This window comes from Canis lupus, chromosome 17 (assembly GCF_048164855.1).
Source record: "Canis lupus baileyi chromosome 17, mCanLup2.hap1, whole genome shotgun sequence".
Taxonomy (NCBI): domain Eukaryota; kingdom Metazoa; phylum Chordata; class Mammalia; order Carnivora; family Canidae; genus Canis; species Canis lupus.
Window position 1 is genome coordinate 43,694,686 of NC_132854.1, and position 19,515 is coordinate 43,714,200.

At 35.3% G+C, this 19,515-nt stretch overlaps 1 long non-coding RNA gene across 1 annotated transcript in view; it reads left to right on the forward strand.

Moving 5' to 3' along the window:
* Positions 1 to 3,661: 3,661 nt before the first annotated feature.
* The window catches only part of LOC140608408 (uncharacterized), a 70,275-nt gene continuing 54,421 nt past the window's right edge, over positions 3,662 to 19,515 (forward strand). The window contains exons 1-2 of the long non-coding RNA XR_012010428.1: positions 3,662 to 3,798; positions 14,775 to 14,842. This is a non-coding gene — a long non-coding RNA (uncharacterized lncRNA). The remainder of the gene's footprint in view (positions 3,799 to 14,774; positions 14,843 to 19,515) is intronic.

A 19,515-nucleotide genomic window follows, 5' to 3' on the forward strand; every position in this document is an offset into this window, starting at 1 on the left:
TTTTTTTTAAGTCTTGTTCTTCCTAACAGTTTGACAGTTTGCCTTGTCAGTGAATAGATCTGCTTCATTTAGGAATACACTACACTAGTTTTTCATCCTTTGGCAGTGCTTTAAATTTAGATACAATTTATAATAACACTAAAGAGAAGTCTATCCTTTAAAGAAGAGTGGAATGCAAAACACATACATAAAAAGCATGCATCTGGGTCCCAGTTGTATTCTTTTCAAGTGTTCTTATCTGTGCTCATGGGAAAATCTAGAGCTGTATGCCTCGTTTTGATTCACAGAGCAAAGAGAAGAACAACTTCAAAAAAGTAATTCCTGGTTTTACCCACAACAGTGTTCATTATTCACAATGATCAAAAAGGGAGTGTTCTCCACAATTACTACACATCACATGAATATACTTGTGAATGCACCACCTATTTTAGTGTTTTGTTTTACTGAGAGATATCCCCTTCTTATGAGGCAGGGGGGATATTTTCTTAGGTATAACCAGGCCCTCACACTTTTCACATAAACAAAATTAAGTTTTCAGGTCTGCCTTCCTGGTCATTTGAAAGTAGGGGAGGTTTGGAGGCAATTTAGTTCTGCTGCACCTGTTCTCCTTCTGGGACCCAGGCTGAAGAAAACACTGCTTGCAATGTGTTTTCCTCATGGTGGAGAGAGAACATATAAAAAGGTTGGTGGAAGCTTTCCATGATCATGAAGGCTTTAGCCAGCAACACTTACACTGCTAATTTCTCTTCTCCATATTATATTCCATTGGTCAAAGAAGGCCAAACCCCACATGAAGGGGTCAGTATAAATACTCAGCTAACTCTAATGGAAATCAAAGCAACATCACAGGACAAAGGCACTCGATTTTCAGAGAGGGAGGAAAACAATAATCCAACCTATAGAAGACAGATAAACTAGAAAGGGTTGCTATGAGTTTCTAACATAAAATAAATAAAGATCACATAAATAGCACTCATTGCTATTTAAGGATGCTTTTATTTTTCTTGTTAAATTTTTCTTAGCAGGGAGGCTTTCTTGTACAGTAATTGTAGAGTTGAAGAGGTGAAGTTATTAGATGAAACTTATCATCACTGCCCCTTCATTAGAACATTTCTGAATCCTGACTAGCTCAGTACAGGTCAAAACAGCCCATCTTTATGTCACACTAGGCACCCTTAAGCAAAACATGCATAGGACAGAGAATGACACAATGCTCTTCCTCAGCTTTGTTGTACCTTGACTAAAGTAGTCTTTGAAGAAACACATTTAATTTTTCCCTCCATGTTATGTTCTAACATACTTCATAACTAGTGGGAATTCATCATAGAAAAATCCTAAATGGGTTAAAATTAGGACTGATTACATTCAAAGGGCATCTATAAAAGGGCAAAATGCACATTTTCAGATGTTTCTATTGAGAAAGAACACGAATGAAATTGAGGATAATGAAACTAATTCTCTTAAAATCATTTAAGTCTATGTAGTCTTTGGGAAGTTTTTGAACATTTTTAAGGATTGTGTGTATTCCAGTTTGAAAACCAATTAAATATGGTGTACTGAGAAGTTAGAAGTTGAAAAGCTATGATCCCCACAAGTAGATGCTTAAAAATAATTAGCAAATGTCAACGTTCATTCATTACCTATAGAAAATGTAGGAAACTAGCAATAAAATGTTCCTAACTTAATGAATGACATATTAAAAGTAAACAATGAACCTGTCATTGAGGAATACCAAATTGAAATAAGGAGAATATAGCCCTTTCCACCATGTCTATTTAGCCTTGTATTAGAGTCCCTGGTCAATGCAATAAAACCAGAAACAATAGGTCATGATTCATAAGAAGAAATGAAAACTTCTTTGCTTTTAATTGACTAATTGACTACAGGGAAAATCCAAAAACCCATATATACAAACCATTTAAATTAATAGGATAATTATGCAAGTTGGGTAGCTAAAGATTATCATACAAAAATAATTATCATTCTTTGGAAACAAAAATCCTATTCTTAGCTGACTACAAAATCAAAACATAGCTAGGAATATAGCTAGAAAAAAAGACCCACAACATTTCTTAGGAAGTAGTTACAGAAATAACAGAAAGACAGAAAGCCTGATTGTTCATAAATTAAAAGACTCAATGAAGTAATACATTCAAACCTCCCCTAAATTGATCTACAGAGGTTGTAGGACTTATTCTAGCAGAGATACTCTATCAATCTACAAAAATGAAGAGAGTACTATTGGTGAAGAATAGGGGTCATCAATACAATAGGAAAAAATTTTGAAGTTAGACCAATCATATACATAAACTTGTTATAAGGCAGCAGTAGTATTATAAATCATTGAAGTAAGGTTAATATATTAGAATACATTAAAATGTTCTTTAAAAAACACAATTAGCAAGGTCATAAGATTTTAAGAAAAATACACTAGGAGATTTAATATTAAAACACATAAAAGAAATCACTATCCAGAGCTTTTACAAATCAAACTCATTTAAACCATTAAATTTCCAATATAAGAAAAAAGTAATTAGCTTGAATTAGTGTTGTTAGAATGTCAAATCATACTTGAAAATTTTCAAAAAAAAAAAAAAAGAAAGAAAAGAAAATTTTCAGGTTGATAACCAATGTCACCCAGGCATTTCCCAAATAAGAGTCAAGATAGTGATCAGACTGCTCCATCATTAAACAAAATAAAACAAAACAAAACATTAAAAGCTATACTTGCATTAGAAAAAGGAAATAAGCATGGACCTAAATTTTGTTCTGTCTCTAATTGTAAGATGGCCATTTATTGACATATTCTGTCTCTAATTGTAAGATGGCCGGCTTTGACTATACTTCATATCAGAACTTTTGCCCAAGATATGGATATGGATATCCTCCATCTACTGTTGAATAAAGATGTGGTGTACACACACACAATGAAATGTTACTCAGCCATAAGAAAAGACTGAAATCTTGCCATTTGCAATGACATGGAAGGAGCTACAGAGTATAACACTAAGCGAAATAAGTCAAAGAAAGACAAATATCTTAGGATTTCACTCCTATGTGGAATTTAAGAAATAAAACAAATGAACAAAGGAAACAAAGAGAGGCAAACCAAGCAATATACTCTTAACTCTAGAGAACAAACTGATGGTTACCAGAGAGGAGAGGGGTGGGGTGGGAGATGGGTGAAATGGGTGATGAGGTCGCACTTGTGATGTGCACCAGGTGTTGTATAAAAATGCTGATTTGATGTACTGTACACCTGAAACTAATAGTACACGGTATGTTAACTATTGTAAAGAGAAGCAAACAAAACAACTTTTCGTTATTACCAAATAAAGGCAGCACACTGTGAAATTTAAAGAGCAGTATTTTACTAATTAAACTCTAAGTTTATAAAACAGAAATGAAAAGTTCTTAATTAAAAGACTTATTGGTTAATACTTTATACCTGTTACACAAACATCCTCTCCACAAGAAAACCATGATGTATTTATACAACTCGGTTTCCTATAGATCATGTTGCTACTTCTCTCTCTCCTGAACAGATGGAGGAGTTAAAAACACAGTGCATGCAAACTCTAAAAGAAGATGCTATAGAATTCTCAACGTCATCCTGTGTTCCACATGCACCACCCCCTAGAATGTTTACATTGCTATTGCTGATGCCCCAGATCTGCCTGCCTCATCCTGACCTGCCCTGAAACAGCTGTCTGAAAACCGTTAGCTTCTGGGCTCAATTTTGTCCAGGTTTTCAGGGCCAAGAGCACGAAGCAATTCTACATGTTTGTCTCTTTAATGGTGAGGCTTGACAATATTCTGCAGCCCCTAACCTGCAATCTGGTGTGTTAGCACTGAACTGAGAACGTCCCATCTTACAATATGCTTAGTATCCTAAGTTCCTTCTTTTGTTCCCTACCTCATTAGACTACTGCTGGCATATAAACCTAATTTCCCATTGTTGTCACAACCCACTGTGAGTCACTTTGTGATTTTCTACAACTATCATGGAAAGAGAACTTTGTACTCAAATGCCTCCCTTTAACATGAGCTCTGATTTAACCTCACTTAAATTCTCGCAAAACCACGGATAGAAGGTGAAGGAGGATCAATAAAGTATCCTCCACCCCGAGAGGGCATTTTAATACCAAACTACACAGCAAGCCACTCCCTATCACTTACAGAGTTTTATAGTCAGGGTAACTTACTGACGGGGACGGGAGGACGGAGGACTCAGATCACCACGCAGCTATTCTCTACCAAGCCCAAACTGCAACCTTGAGTTTTAGAGAGTGAGGGGCATGGTGGTGAGGTCACAGGGCAGTTAACTAAAGTGGAGACTTCTGTGCACCAGTCATCTCTACTAGTTATCTAAAGTGGTGCTATCTGTGTGCCAGAGGGGAGAATAAGATAAAGGGCCAAAGATGAAGTCCGTGTTGTCAGCATTCCTACAACCACTGTTTGAAAAAGATGCTTTCTGAAATTACTATTCTGGTGTGTTTTTAATTTTTTTAATTTAATTTTTTTAATGATGTATGGTTGACACCCAGTGTTACATTAGTTTCCAACATATAATATAGAGATTAAACAAATCTATACTTTGTGCCATGCTCACAAGAGTAGCCACCATCTGTCACCACACAACACTATTATAGTACCACTGACTCTGTTCCCTATGGTGTACTTTTTATCCTCGTGACTTACTCATTCCAAAACTGGAAGCCTGCATCTCCCTCCACCCTTCAGTCATTTTGACCAACTTCCCAACTCCCTCCTCTCTGGCAACTACTAGTTCTCTGTATTTATGGGTCTGTTTCTGCTTTTTGCTTATTTACCATTTTTTTAAGATCCCACAACAAATTGAAATCATGTGGCATTCTCTGATTTATTTCACTTTGCATGATGCCCCCTAGGCCTATCCATGTTGTTGCAAATGGCAAGATCTCATTCTTTTTTTTTTTATGGATGAGTAGTATCCCATTACATATATCCCATTATATATACATACACACACATACATACACACATATATACACATATACACACATATATATGTCGTAGAATATATATATGTATATACATGTATATACACATTATATTCAATGGATATATAGTATAATGGATAATATTGGATAATTAATTGGAATATATATCCATGATAATGGGTGCTTATTGCAACATTATTTACAATACCCATGATATGGAGCAATATATATATATATATATATATATATATATATCATATATATCATCCTCCTTATTCATTCATCCATTGATGGACATGTGAGTTGCTTCCATATCTTGACTATTGTAGATAATGCTGCAAAAACTATAGAGTTTTTTGCAGATAGCCTACATCTTTTTGAATTGTTTTCATTTTATTTCCATAAATACTCAGAAGTGGAATTTCTAGATCATATGTGATTTTAATTTTTTGAGGAACTTCTACACTGTTTTCATAATGACTGCAATGATTACATTCCCAGCAATAGTGCATGAAGATCCTTTTTCTCCACATCCTCACCAACACTTGTTTCTTGTCTTTTTTATTTTATCCCTTTTGAAAGATATAAGGTGATATCTCACTGTGGTTTTGATTTTCATTTCCCTGATGATTACTGATGTTGAGCATCATTTTCATATGTCTGTTGGCCATCTGTATGTATTATTTAGAAAAATGTCTATTCAGACTCTCTGCCCATTATTTAATCAGATTGTTTGGGGATTTTGGTGTTGAGCTGTAGAAATTCCTTTTATATTTTGAATATTAGCCCCTTATTTATTGGACATACCATGTGTTAATATCTTCTCGCACTAAGTTGTCTTTCGCTTCATTGGTGGTTTCCTTTGCTGTGCAGAAATTTTTATTTTGATGTAATCCCAATAGTTTATTTTTGCTTTTGTTTCCCTTGCTTATGGGAATATATATATATATATATATATGTATATATATATATATGAATATATATGGGAATATATTATGGGAATATATCTAGATAAGTGTTGCTCAAGCCAATGTCCAAGAGATCATTATGTTTTATTTTAGGAGTTTTACGGTTTCAGGTGTCACATGAAGTCTTTAACCCATTTTGAGTTTATTTTTGTTTATGGTGTAAAAAAAGTGCTGAGACTACTGCTCTTATACTGTGAGTGGTCCCAGAACTATTTAGGTAAGCTGGTCCAACTTTTGGTAACCACATTTCGGAGCTAGACCTTCCTCTGTAAGGTACAATATCTTCTTCCTCCCCCCATTCTGGCATTTTCCTCTATTAGAAAACTCATGATGAAGGTTTCAGCACTGTTTGACAAAAAAGGTCCATGTGAGCTTTGAAGTCATACTTTCTTGGAACCACTAAATTAGGAAACCGTGGTCGATAGATCAAAAAATGCATTTGAAAATTAATGATTATGATTATCTTCCTAAGCAAATTGCTTTGGAGGTTATGAGAGCTTTGTTCATAAATGCAGTGGAATGAGCATCAGATTAAAACCTAGCTGCTCATGAGTTGGTGAAATTGTGAAAGTAACAGATTCTGAGACGCATGTGCTTTTCTGTAAAATAGAAGCATTTAGAACAACAGCCTTCTTATATTGTGCCAGAGACTGATAAAGTTTCAAGTGTTTTGTTAAGTTCCATGCAAATGTTACAAAAACAAAGAAGTGCCCTGATGAATTAAATATAATATTCAGTCCCAACACTTTCCCATTACAAAAATAAGAACATAAACTAATCAAAATTCTAATCAGATTTTAAATTGCACTTTGTAATAAAATTTCCTAACAAAATTATGTATTTCCAAATTCTGTTTAATAGTCAGAGGAACTTAGTCTATGCATGCAATGATGCCAGTGTATGACCAAAATGAACCAAAAAACCTGAACTGCCCACCTTAAGAGTAAGTCAGAGCTACTAGCTCGACTACATTTCTGATCAGTTCCAGTTAGCTCAGGAATATTAGTCCTAGGAGATTCTCTTGCCTCTAATGTATGTTATCAGACTTTAGGCCAATGTGAAGCAAAAGATAAAATACTGCATTTATTTTTTTCATTTTAAAAATATTTACTGAGCAGCTACCACATGCCAAGCTCTGTTCTAGGCAATGAGGATAGAACAGGAACCAAATCAAATAATGAGGCTGCCTTCTAGGGGCATAAAATGTAGCTCCGGAGACAGAATAGAAACATACAGACCAATAAATATCATGATAGACTCTTCCTTGAGGATTCCCAACCCCATCTCCTTATCCTGCGCACACAGCATGCAGTGATTTTTTTGTTTTCCAACTTCCCTTTCAGTGATAATGGGGACATATTACTGGGTGCTGGCTAATGGGAAACATTGTGTATGCCACTCTTAAACCTACCCATGACAAGCCCTGTAATTTTTCTTCACTCTCTTGCCATTAATTCACTGACATAATACTGATGATCTTAGAAAATGGCAAAGGCTCATGAAGGAAAAATTCATGACCCAAAGTGTCCAAGCTCGGAGCAGAATCTCATTGACAAGGGTCCAAAGTGTAATGTGAATGAGAAATCAATTTGTACTGAACTAAACCAGTATGTTTTTGTTGATCGTTTGTTATAGAGGCTATAGAGTTAATTACACTCACTAATGCAAATGTACGAACTTATTGGCAAGTAGTCATATATACTGTGTAAAAGCATCAACATAATAAGATATATAGAGAAAGGGCTATTATAAATAATATAACCAGAAAAAGTCTTTGGGTTTTGGTAAAGTTTGAACAGAAGGTGAATAAAGAGACAAAATTGTGTTTATTTGGGGATGGACATTCATTCTCTAGTTACATAACATCTATAAATACCCTGAAGCAAAACGGTATCTGGCTTTTTTGAGGAACTGAGAAAAAGAATATAGTTGGAAATGTTGGAAAGAGAGTTAGGGGTCAGATCATTTTAGGGCACATTAGGATTTGATTTAAAACTAAAAGAATTTATCAGAACATTTCCATTAAGATCATAATGATGGAAAACAATACTGCAGTTCAACTAAAAAGAATACTTTGCAAGTGCGAAGTGAAAGTACTATTTGATCTATAGGAACTCTGTTTTTTATAGCATTTACTGGTAGTGTCATCTTTAACATTAACCCGTTTGTATTGGCTCATATGCTGCAATATTGGAAAGATCTTTGTTCCTATGTCATTTCGTCCTTCTCCATAGCAGTAATGTTGCCACAGAATCTTGGTCTGTGCAAATTCTTAAACCCCTCATGCTTCCATCATATAATACTTTTAGATCATTTTGACCAACATTTGCTACTTTTATATTTTCCAGAGGATTGTTAGTTGTGTACCTTTATACTGGATATTCCTATACAATATCAATAGCAACTAAGCAGCAATATGAATATGTATAGATTCATTTTGCTCCAAGTCCACAATATTCTTCTTTTTTAAGCAAAAATAAAAGCAACAAATTATATTATTTGATTGCTTTAGAAAGCCTACCAAACATTAAAAATAAAGGGAATTTTTCAAGGTCCAATATATTATAAGTGACTGCACCGGTTGCAGATCCAATTTCATCCTAGCTCCAAAGTATTCAGTTGTTTTAGGATAATTCAAATGTAGGGAATTTTTATATGTGGAAAAAAATATTTTTCAAGTAATGTGATTTGTCATTTTAAGTTCACTACCATCCATTGATTTCTATTATATTTTCTTTTAAGCAATGAAAGAAAACTAGTCCAATTTTTGAAAATAACTATATTTTTATTGCTTAAAATTTGAAGTTGAGAAACAAAAGCAAATTATGTCTGTGAAAGTAATGACTATCTTCATTTACTGCTTCACAACAAGATAAAAATCATCACTATCAGAATATTTCACATAAACAAAGTAAGGTTTTATTAATTAAGTGATTTAAAAAGAGGGGTGCCTGGGTGGCTCAGTTGGTCAAGCATGTGCCTTCGGCTCCGGTCATGATCCGGGGGTTCTTGGACTGATCCCAGCATCTGGCTCCCTGCTAAGTAGACAGTCCGCTTCTCCCTCTGCCCCCCCCCCACTCATGCTCCCTTCTTCTCTCTCTCTCTCTCTCCGCTCTCTCTGTCTCTCTCTCTAAGGTAAAGTCTTAAAGAGATTTACTAAAAAGATAAAACATATAAAGGAATACTCTAATATAACAGTTCAATTATGGATTAGCTTTCCATAAATTGAATGTTCAAACCACCAATTAAAAGCATTATTCCTATAGGAAAGTGATTTATCTTCTCTGCTCCAGTTTTATACTAATAAAAGAAAATATGAAAAACTACTACCTACATAGTTATATCATTAATAATAAAATGGTCTTAATGAGATAATGCTAAAGATGTCATTGAGACCTTCTCATAACAAACACATTACACATATATTTTCTCTAAAATTGCAATATTTAAATGGAAATGTCAGTATTCCATTGTTTACTCTGTAAACAATTATATTGCATTGAAAAATTGCAGGAAAGGAGAAAAAGTGAGTCTAAATTTTATAATAATTATTCAATATTATCAGGAAATATTCTATCTGGACTCTGCCATTAATATTTTAAATGTGGGGGCCCCCTGTGTGGCTCAATCAGTTAAGCATCTGACTCTTATTTTCACACACACACACACACACACACACAGACATATATATAACAAACCTAAATAGGGAAAAAACCTACTTCCAGTAATCATTGTTAGAAATTAAGATTGCCTGGAATGCTTTAGCACTGCTTTATCAAATATTTATTATTATTACTTTCACTTATATTTTTGAAAAGCATGATAGAAGTCTATTTACAATATCCTGCATTTTCAATCGTGTATCATGATAAAATAATTCAATTTGTTCTGGTTGTCATCCTCCATTGTTACCATCAAATATACAAATAAACAAGTATGTCTCAACAGTAGAGTTCAATTTGAAAACTACAAAATTTCTTAATGACTTTTTTAATATCAACAGTCTTCAGTAGTTTTCATTTATTCAAGAAAACCAGAAGTGTAATTGGAGTCTATTGCACTCAAACTCATCATCTAAAAGAATTACCATTAAGAAAATAGTTTCCAATCTTATGGGTTTTATCTTATTTTCTGGTGCTATAAATAACCCAATGCCTTGCAGTAAGTAGGAAGTAGACAGCATTTTCTGAATGAATGCATATGTTAACAATGAAGCTATACTTTTGTAAGAGAGAAAATAACTTTGGCTGTGCTTTGAACAAATAAAGATTTTGAACATGACACAACCTAACAAAGAAAGTGTTTCTTTGAGAATAAAATGCTTTTTAACCTGTGAAATATATATAATTAGCTCTAAAAGGATCTTACTTTAATCTAAGGCTTAAAAAGGAGATATGTTTTACAAACACGCAGCTAGACATTTCTAGCTAAAGAATAGTGACAATAGGACTTTTCTTCTGACATGAGTTAGGGATCCCTTTAAAGTAATCACTTGCTTTAATAAAGCAGCAATCCATAAATAACTGCAACACATCTCTTTTATATGTTCTTGATAAAGGACAGATGGGTTAACTCACACTATTATGAATTCTTAATGAAAGGCTAATAGAAACTTATCAACCTAATCCAGAAAATTTGCTGTAATATTTTGCATGCTATTTTTTTAACATTGGGAATTCTATTAGCATCCAAATCTAGTAGTGACAACTGATAGGAGGCATTTATCTGAGGAACACCTACAGCACAACTGAGATGGCTGCTTTAAGTAGGTTCCCTTCCTTTCTCCCAGTTACCAGTATTTCTCTTCAAATGTGTCCTTAGCATAAGAGAATCAACTTTACAGGTAAAAACAGTTTTACTAACAAAGTACCAGCTGTTGGATTCTTAGAGTACATAAATAGCAATATAAGTTTGAAATCTATTTGAAAGAAACACTTCGTTAGAAAAAAAAGAAATAACAACCACTCAAATGACAAGTTACATATGGAAGGAATATTTCAAAATAGCAAATATATCTTGTTCAAAGTAACTGATGAAGATTCGTTGAGATCTGACAAGTTTTCTGTCATGAGCAAAAATATTTTTGATTTTTTTTAATTTTTATTTTATTTATGATAGTCACACACACACACACACACAGAGAGAGAGAGAGAGAGAGAGAGAGAGAGAGAGGCAGAGACATAGGCAGAGGGAGAAGCAGGCTCCATGTACCGGGAGCCCGATGTGGGATTCGATCCCGGGTCTCCAGGATCGCGCCCTGGGCCAAAGGCAGGCGCCAAACTGCTGCACCACCCAGGGATCCAGCAAAAATATTTTTAAAACTTTGGTTCTTGGGGCAGCCCGGGTGGCTCAGGGATTTAGCGCCTGCCTTCAGCCCAGGGCATGATCCTGGAGACCTGGGTTCGAGTCCCATGTCGGGCTCCCTGCGTGGAGCCTGCTTCTCCCTCTGTTTGTGTCTCTGCCTCTCTCTGTGTCAGTCATGAATACATAAATAAAATCTTAAAAAAAGAAAAAACTTTGGTTCTTATCACAGCACTGTCCTATAGAATGGTAAGGCACGCCAAAATTGTGAGCTGAGCATGTAATTTTAAATTTCTTATAGACAAAATATCGAAAGGAAACAAATTAAAATGATTTTGATAATGTCTTATCTAACTTCATATGTCTAAATTATCATCATTTTAACATGAACCCAACCCATAATTGTTAACAAAGTATTTTACATTCTTGTTTTTATCTTGCCTTTGAAGTCAGTTTTAAATTTCAAAAACATACATCTCTGTTCAGAGTAGCCACATTTCAATTTCTCAATAGCCATATCTTACCATTTTATAAATGAGAAAATTGCATGCCAGAGTTGAAGTGAAAGATCAACAATTTATCAACTTGTAATGTTAGAACTATGACTGCATTAGATTTCATTTGACTTAAAATCAATTCTGTTTTTCTATTCTAACACAAAATGATACAGTACAGTGTGATCGGAGTAAAAATTTGTCCATGTTTTTCTAAGTAATTTTAATTTGCTGGGTTTAATCTGTTATATTTTTTGCTTGTTTTACTTGTTTATCGTGCTTCCAGTAATCAAGAGGAAGAAAGAAGGGAGGCAAAATATGCACCGGAAAAGAAAGTGTGATGTGAAAGCAAGTTAAAAGTACTTGATCAAATAAAGAGAATTATTTTTGCTGTTTTTTACAAAGAATAACAGAATAATAATATAAGAGATTATTATTGGGAGAACAAAGCTAATCACTGATATGGCTAAAAAATTTCATAGTATTAACAAGATTATGACAAAAGTTTAGATTTTCCCTTTTGTACGCCTGAAACTAATATAATACTGTATGTTAACTATACTGGAATTAGTTTTTTTTTTTTTTTTAAGTTCAGATTTCTCTAGTAGGCGGTCTAGCATTTCCTTTAATCAATCTGTGTAAATCTTGCTAATGAACATACACTGCACTTTCATTATGTGTGTGTATTAGAGAAGGTGAATGATTGATTCCATCTGTATTAGTAGATTTTTTAGAATTATGGACTCTTATATTATTAACCTTTGCAAGCGTTTTGTAGGGGGTAACTTTTTCACTAACCACCCTTATTGTTACCAACTGCATTTGAAAGAATCAAAAGCAGTAATGGAAACTCAAATCAAGTAGTATCTGACCCAGAGGTTAAATGGGCACGCAGAGTTACAAATAAGCTTTGGGTTCATTCTTTGCCTTATATTTAAAACAGTTGTTGTTCAGTAGCAGAGTTGACTGCTTATTCTTTTATCTATATAGAATGAGAATTTAAGGCCTTCAGGCTGCCTTTTCTTCCATGCCAAAGATGTTAATAATGTATCTGCCTACCAATGTGACAAAGAATATGTGTCTGCTGGGTTCTTTTCTTTGAAGTGAGGTGAAAACTGAAAACTACTTTGTCATTTGAAAATCCTTTCCATATAAGTCTTCCATCTCACACCCCCTGCAGAGACTGCAGTCTAGGTTAACTTTGGGCATAAGAAATTCATGAACTTGCCCCTGGTTAATAGATAATAAAATATACACATATACATATATACTCATATATATATATATGAGACATACTTCTCTTGTGTTTAAGTGTTTGAAGTAATACATGGTTGAACACTTCATAAAAATTGTATAATATATGCATTTTTTAAAATGTGAAAACCAAAGCTGAGCTTAGTAAAAAACAGTGCCAAATAAATATGAAAAACTGTTACCATTTTAAGAGAGCTTGTTTTTGATAAAGCAATTTATTTCTGGAAGCAAGCGCTAACAATTATTATAAATAGTAAATGACATTGAGCCATTTGCTTACCCACTCCCCATCTGAAATTATCCTGACATCAACTATAATTGAGCAGTTACTCAAGTTTGTACATGTATTTACTATTCATTTTGGTATAAAAACATTCGATGTCATGTTAAAATACTTGCATTTGTATCCAGAACAGGATAATAGAATCCAGTGGTCATCATGCTAGGTGAAAACATGGGCAGTCACACAAAAATTTGTCCTTTTGGAAGGATGAAAATAGCGTGTGTAATTGAAGCAATCTTTCATACTGCAGCAGGGACAATTTAAAAATGAAAATAATAGCCTCATTAATCGTCAATCTCCAAAGCCATGAAATTTGTGTTAAAGATCTCTGTTCCTCTTGCTAGTTAGCAAGGACCCAAGCCACCGGTAGTAACCATTCTGCCTAATTTACACTCTTTGTGTCAAAAGGAGAAATGAAAAATAGGGGATGACAGAGGTGAATGAAGCTGTCCTTCCCTTAATTTTATTTAACTCACCATAACCAGCTCTCTCAAGATGTGCTCCGGGAATAATTCGCTTTTTATATTATCCACCAGCACCACCACGTGGTGAAATTTTTACTTTCTCTCTGAAATGATGAAGACAAAATAAAAACAATACTGGGATAATATTAGTACCAATTAAGCAGCTGAAATATATCCCATAAAAAGTGCATCTCAGAATCCCCAGGCTAAATCAAAGAGCCACTGAAAATATTACATTTCAGAAATCAAGAAATGAGATAATTTAATGCATAGATTGCTTTGGTTATGCTTATTTTTCTTGTTTTATGTTACCCATATTTTATTCCACAAAGAGGTATTTTTTTTTACTATTGCAATTTATTTTCATTTTATTCCTCCATACTGTCAATTTACTCTAACAGCATAAAAATATATAATCTTTTGATTGCACATTATTTGATTTGGTGGCAGAATTTTGAAGAATAAAAAAATGAACTATAAGTTTAAATATTTGTTATTTCAGTGGAATAATATATGAAAAGCTATAAAATGTTTTAAATTGGTCTAAGAAAATCATTTATCTTTGTGATAATATAAATACAAAGTGTAAATAAATTTTTTACCTACTGTGAATAAAACTATACACAATATACATTTTTAAAGACATTTGTTTAAAAATGACACAGTTTTAAGTATTGTCATTTTGGAGTTCTAAAATAGAATATGTCATTTGTAAAAATAAGGAATGGAAAAAGCTGGATAGCAAAGAAACTGTTGTCAGATTTGCCAGGTAAAAAGTGCCAGGGTCCTAGTAACAGATTGCATTATAATCATCTATGCAGTGGAGAGCATTGAGCACTAGAGTCTGGTCTGTGTAATTTTAAGGATGGTATTGCAAGGTGGAGATATAGTTCAGTTGGCATTAGTTTATAATGTAGAGCTTTGGTTGGTGGGCAAAGGAAGGCAAGTGTACTGATGTGTATATTTGATAATTGAACTGTGAATCTTGATAAGTAAGTTATTTTAGTTGGTTCATTCTTATCTTTCAGAAATAAGCATTCTCCAGAACAAAGAGATAAGTTTTGCCTAACCCTAGTATTGTTTAGTGCCAACACAGGTAAGTAATCTTTCTCAAAAATTCATTCCGATCGATAAGCATGTACGTTTGTCTCCGAATTGCTTAATATAAGAAAGAGTAAAATATGGTGGGTTAAGTTCTCTATTCATTTCTGAAAACCACAGGAAAAACAGCATCAACAAACTCATGTCAATTACAACTGTCAGGAGATAACCCACTGTGGGTCCCCTGCATCACTACAAGTCTTACAGTCTGTCTTTGTACCAGACTATCTTTTCAAGGATGTTTGTAAAATGAGAAGTCTGAGAAATACAGCTTGTTGTATACCTTCTGGGGTTGAATCAGGGATTCCCAAGGTTGTAATAGATGATGGTAGCAATGAGATCCATGCTACCTAATATACAGCATCAGACCAAAACACAGGACAGTTTATTTGGTTGAATCACACCTGTCGCCATAAAGTTCAAACGAAAAGTAAGTGCCAAGCCTTGTTTAATGGCATGGAACACCTCTTTCCCTCTTTATTCCTTCAATCTCTCCCCCTCTATTCACAAGTCAGAGACTTTATAGTAAAAGATAAATAAGGTGGGGCTAAGGACACCTTGTCATCAAAGAAAATCAATGTCCCCATGTACCTGTCTGAGTATGCTGGGGAATTCTGAAGCAAGGGACTCAATTACAGCTCTGTTGAATATAGAAACTAAAGCTGTTATTTTACCCACAACTCTGGAAGGAAGAGGGGCCCTTATTCCACTTATTCTGCCTGGGCAGAGTTCACAGTGGAAAAGGAGAGCTAACATGACTCTGTTGACAGGGTCCTTTGAGTCAATTAGTTGTATTATTGTTGCTCCTACCTATAACGCTTAGCAGGAATTAATGTGCTGTACGCACGTGCCTCCTGTTTTAGAGTGCCAAAAGATGTTCTTTTCATCAGGAACAACCACACCACCTCTCTAGAAATGCCAACTTGCCTCTCTACAACTTCCTGGGTGGTCCAGCATTCAGTATAGAATACAAGAGGAGAAACTAAAAGTCATGACTTTGATCAAAGTCTTAAAGGCAGCAGGAGTGTGAGATGCAGTATCTCAATACATTAGCCCTGTATGTTCAGTGGTAAAGGGAGCTTAGAATGGATCTTTGCTTAAGTGAACTCATTTGTTGCCTCTATAGCCCTGGCTGCTACAGACTTTGCAACTATATCCAAATCCATTACACAAAATGATAGTACTTGGTAAGCAGTCTTGGACATACCAGGTTCAAGAAAAGTTCACAGTATAACATAAAGTATCCAATATGTGTTCATAATACTCCCCCAGGAGCATCTAAACTACCTTGTCATTTGCCAGTTTGGGGTGGATGAGGGTTTAGCATGAATGGTTCTAATTTCTAATGTCCAAAGCTTTACTATGTAGATGATATACTGTTGTATGACTAATCAGACTAGGACCCAGTGACCATGACTTAGTCCATGGACCTTCCTCCAGAAGGTGTCAATGATGAATTCTGATGAAAATTAGGGGCCTTATTGGTAAGTAATGTTTCTCAGAACTATGTGAGTAGATTCATAAGGATTATTTGACAGTTGAGGAACGAAATCTCTCCTTGGCTCCCTTCTACCTTAAACTGAGGTTTTATATATATAGGCCACCACACATAAGACTTTTTTTAAAGATTTTTATTTATTTATTTATTCATGAGAGACACGGAGAGAGAGAGGGCGAGAGAGAGAGATAGAGAGAGGCAGAGACCCAGGCAGAGGGAGAAGCAGGCTCCACGCAGGGAACCCGATGTGGGAGTCGAACCTGGGAATCTGGGGTCATGCCCCAAGCACAAGGCAGGCGCTCAACCACTGAGCCACCCAGGCATCCCACATCAGACTTTTTTGAGTGTTACCCAAACCAATAGATCTAACTCTTTAGAATCCATCCAGTAAACTGAATATGTTCTATATTTAGGGCACTGCAAGCCTAGTGTTCTCTTAAAGCCACATGTCTTGGTAAATGATGATTCTGCTGATTAGAGCTTCTAGCAAAGAGAAAAGCTTCTACTTGGATGCGTCTTTTGAGTTGTGGACTCACTTTCCAGATATGGTTAATAATTATTCCAATTTTTATAAATAAGTTATTAGCTTGCTACTTTACTCCGATTGAAACTTAACTCCTGACTCATGAGACCTTGTTTTTTGTTTTTTTTTTTTTTTTGAGACCTTGTTATTCATCATATTGCCATTTAAGAGTAAGTCATCACAAATCTAATGGTCAGCAAGTTAAAAAGGATCCAATGAGGCTTACCTGAGAAATAGATATGCAATATTAAAGAATGCAGATAATTGGGTCCCAGCATTATTTCATCTTTACCTGAAAAATTGGCAGCTACCACTTTAGGGAAAATTTAGCCCTAACTATGCTACTTGAAGCAAAGCTATTGAATTACCTAGACTCTCAATTTACAGATCTTGCCCTAAATTCCAGGCCTGTTTCAATGATGATTTAGATAAGTCAAAACCTGATAGTGTATAGTAGGCTGCTACCACTGGTGAACCTCAGCACCAGCTAAGCAGGACCAAACATGAATATTGTTTCTTCCCTCATTGAACAGATATCAAGGGCATTTTCATAGCTCTTCCCAAGTCTTTGTCAAATGAAATTTCTTATATTTTTTACCAACTCTTGGGCCATTGCTAATTGACTGCTTATTTGTCTGACATTTGGAAAACTATTGGCTGATAGATTTAAAACTGAAACTGATTTCAGTCACTGAATGAGCTGAGTTATGCATGTAGATGACCATTGTAAGAAAACAATCTCTGATGAGACAGACTGAAGTCGATCTACTAATCAAGCAACACTCAGATTCCTACCATTTCTGTCTGAATTCATCATCATACCAGGCATGGAAATCCATCACCAACACAAACCAGGCTCTAAGCAAACAATTCTGTTTCTAATGCAGAGGATACAACTGCTTGCCAGATTGTCAAAGTTGACCCAGTTGTCTCAGGTTGACAGAAGTGTTGTCTCCACCTGCTTTTGGCATGTTGACTACATTTGATTTTGAGCCTCCTCTCAGGGGCTGTCAGTGGTGCTGTATAGTTGATGATATATTTTCAGGTTATGATGATGCCGTTTCAGTCAATCAACTGACTTGTCTATATCACATTGGCCCCTGAGACTATTATTTGCCATCTTTTCAGTTTTTCAGATTATTTCCCATCCAACAATGGTGCAGCCATTATCCCAGAAGCCTCTGAATACTGGACTCATGTCAAGTTATTTAATGGATGCTCCACATTCCCCACCATCCACTGATATCTGGTATTGCTGAGCAGTAGAATAGACTCCTCGAAAAATCCACTCAAAGATTTCTGACTCTATCTTCCTCACTTCTTTGACCTTAATAAGGCAGTTCTGTCACTGAATGTGCTATTTCTAGAAAGGGATCATTTCCTCTCAGTCTAGATAATGATGAAGACAAAAAGTACAGGGGATATATAGCCATTTTTCAAAAATTTGTAATTCCATCCTGACTTTTCCTGGGTACTATGCTTTATTCTTCCCCTGTGGCAATCCAGGCTGATCTGGTTGATGAAATTTCCAGGTATCAGCAAGTCAAAAGAAGGCCTCAGGGATTCAATACTCATTTTGTTCTAGACACCTACATTTTTCATTTAGGATTGCAGTCTTATACAATAAAGATAATTAGCATTTGTTGAGTACACTCCTTGCTGAGTTCCCTTTCTACCAGTAGGTCAAAGTGGAAGACAATGGATATCTATAAAATTATAGGGATGCCTGGGTGGCTGGCTCAGTGGTTGAGGGTCTGCCTTGAGCTTAGGGTATGATCCTGGAGTTCCAGGATGGAGTCCCACATTGGGCTCCCTGCAGAGAGCCTGCTTTTCCCTCTGCCTGTGTCTCTGCCTCTCTCTGGGTGTCTCTCATGAATAAATATATAAAATCTCTAAAAAACAAGATTATGAAAATCACCTTGTTCCTTTTCTATCTAACCTTCAAGACAAAAGATCTTCATGAAGGGAGATGATAATTGAGCAAAAGGTAAATTTACACATACTGGAATGGTACACACTGATTTTGTAATGGTGGAAGGAAGACAACAACTTGACTCCTAGAGAGGGGTCACCTTAGAATATAGGACAAGTAGGATAGAGGGACATTAATGTCATCTCTCTCTCTTAGAACCATTTCTGAATCCTCCCTCATGAAGGAAAACACCATGGTACAAATCTTAAAAGCCACTGCAAGGACCTTAAATTTAACTCACTCTTAGGTCTGACATTTCCTGTGGAGTTGTTCTGACCTATTAGCAAACAACAAATGTTCTCAACTCCTGTACCTCCCACACAAAACACCTAACAATTACTCTAGATCTCTTCTCCACCTTCTTTCCTAAAACTATCACTTTGTTATGCCATGGAATGGATGTGTGTCACCTGACTGATGGTCTGGGTATTAGGACAGATTGGTCCAATGGCCCTTAGAAGTCCTTGAAAAACAAATATTCAACTTAATTATTCAAACTCAACTGTGAAACTTACGACCTACTCTTTGGCTGGCATATCCCTTTGGATGTTGGATGTACTATTACCTGTACCCAGTAATTGATGTATATCCCGTATGTGTATGTTGGTTGGTTCGAAGGGGGGTGGTCTCAACAATCTAAAAAAAAAAAAAAAATTCTTTCTGGGGTAATTAGCT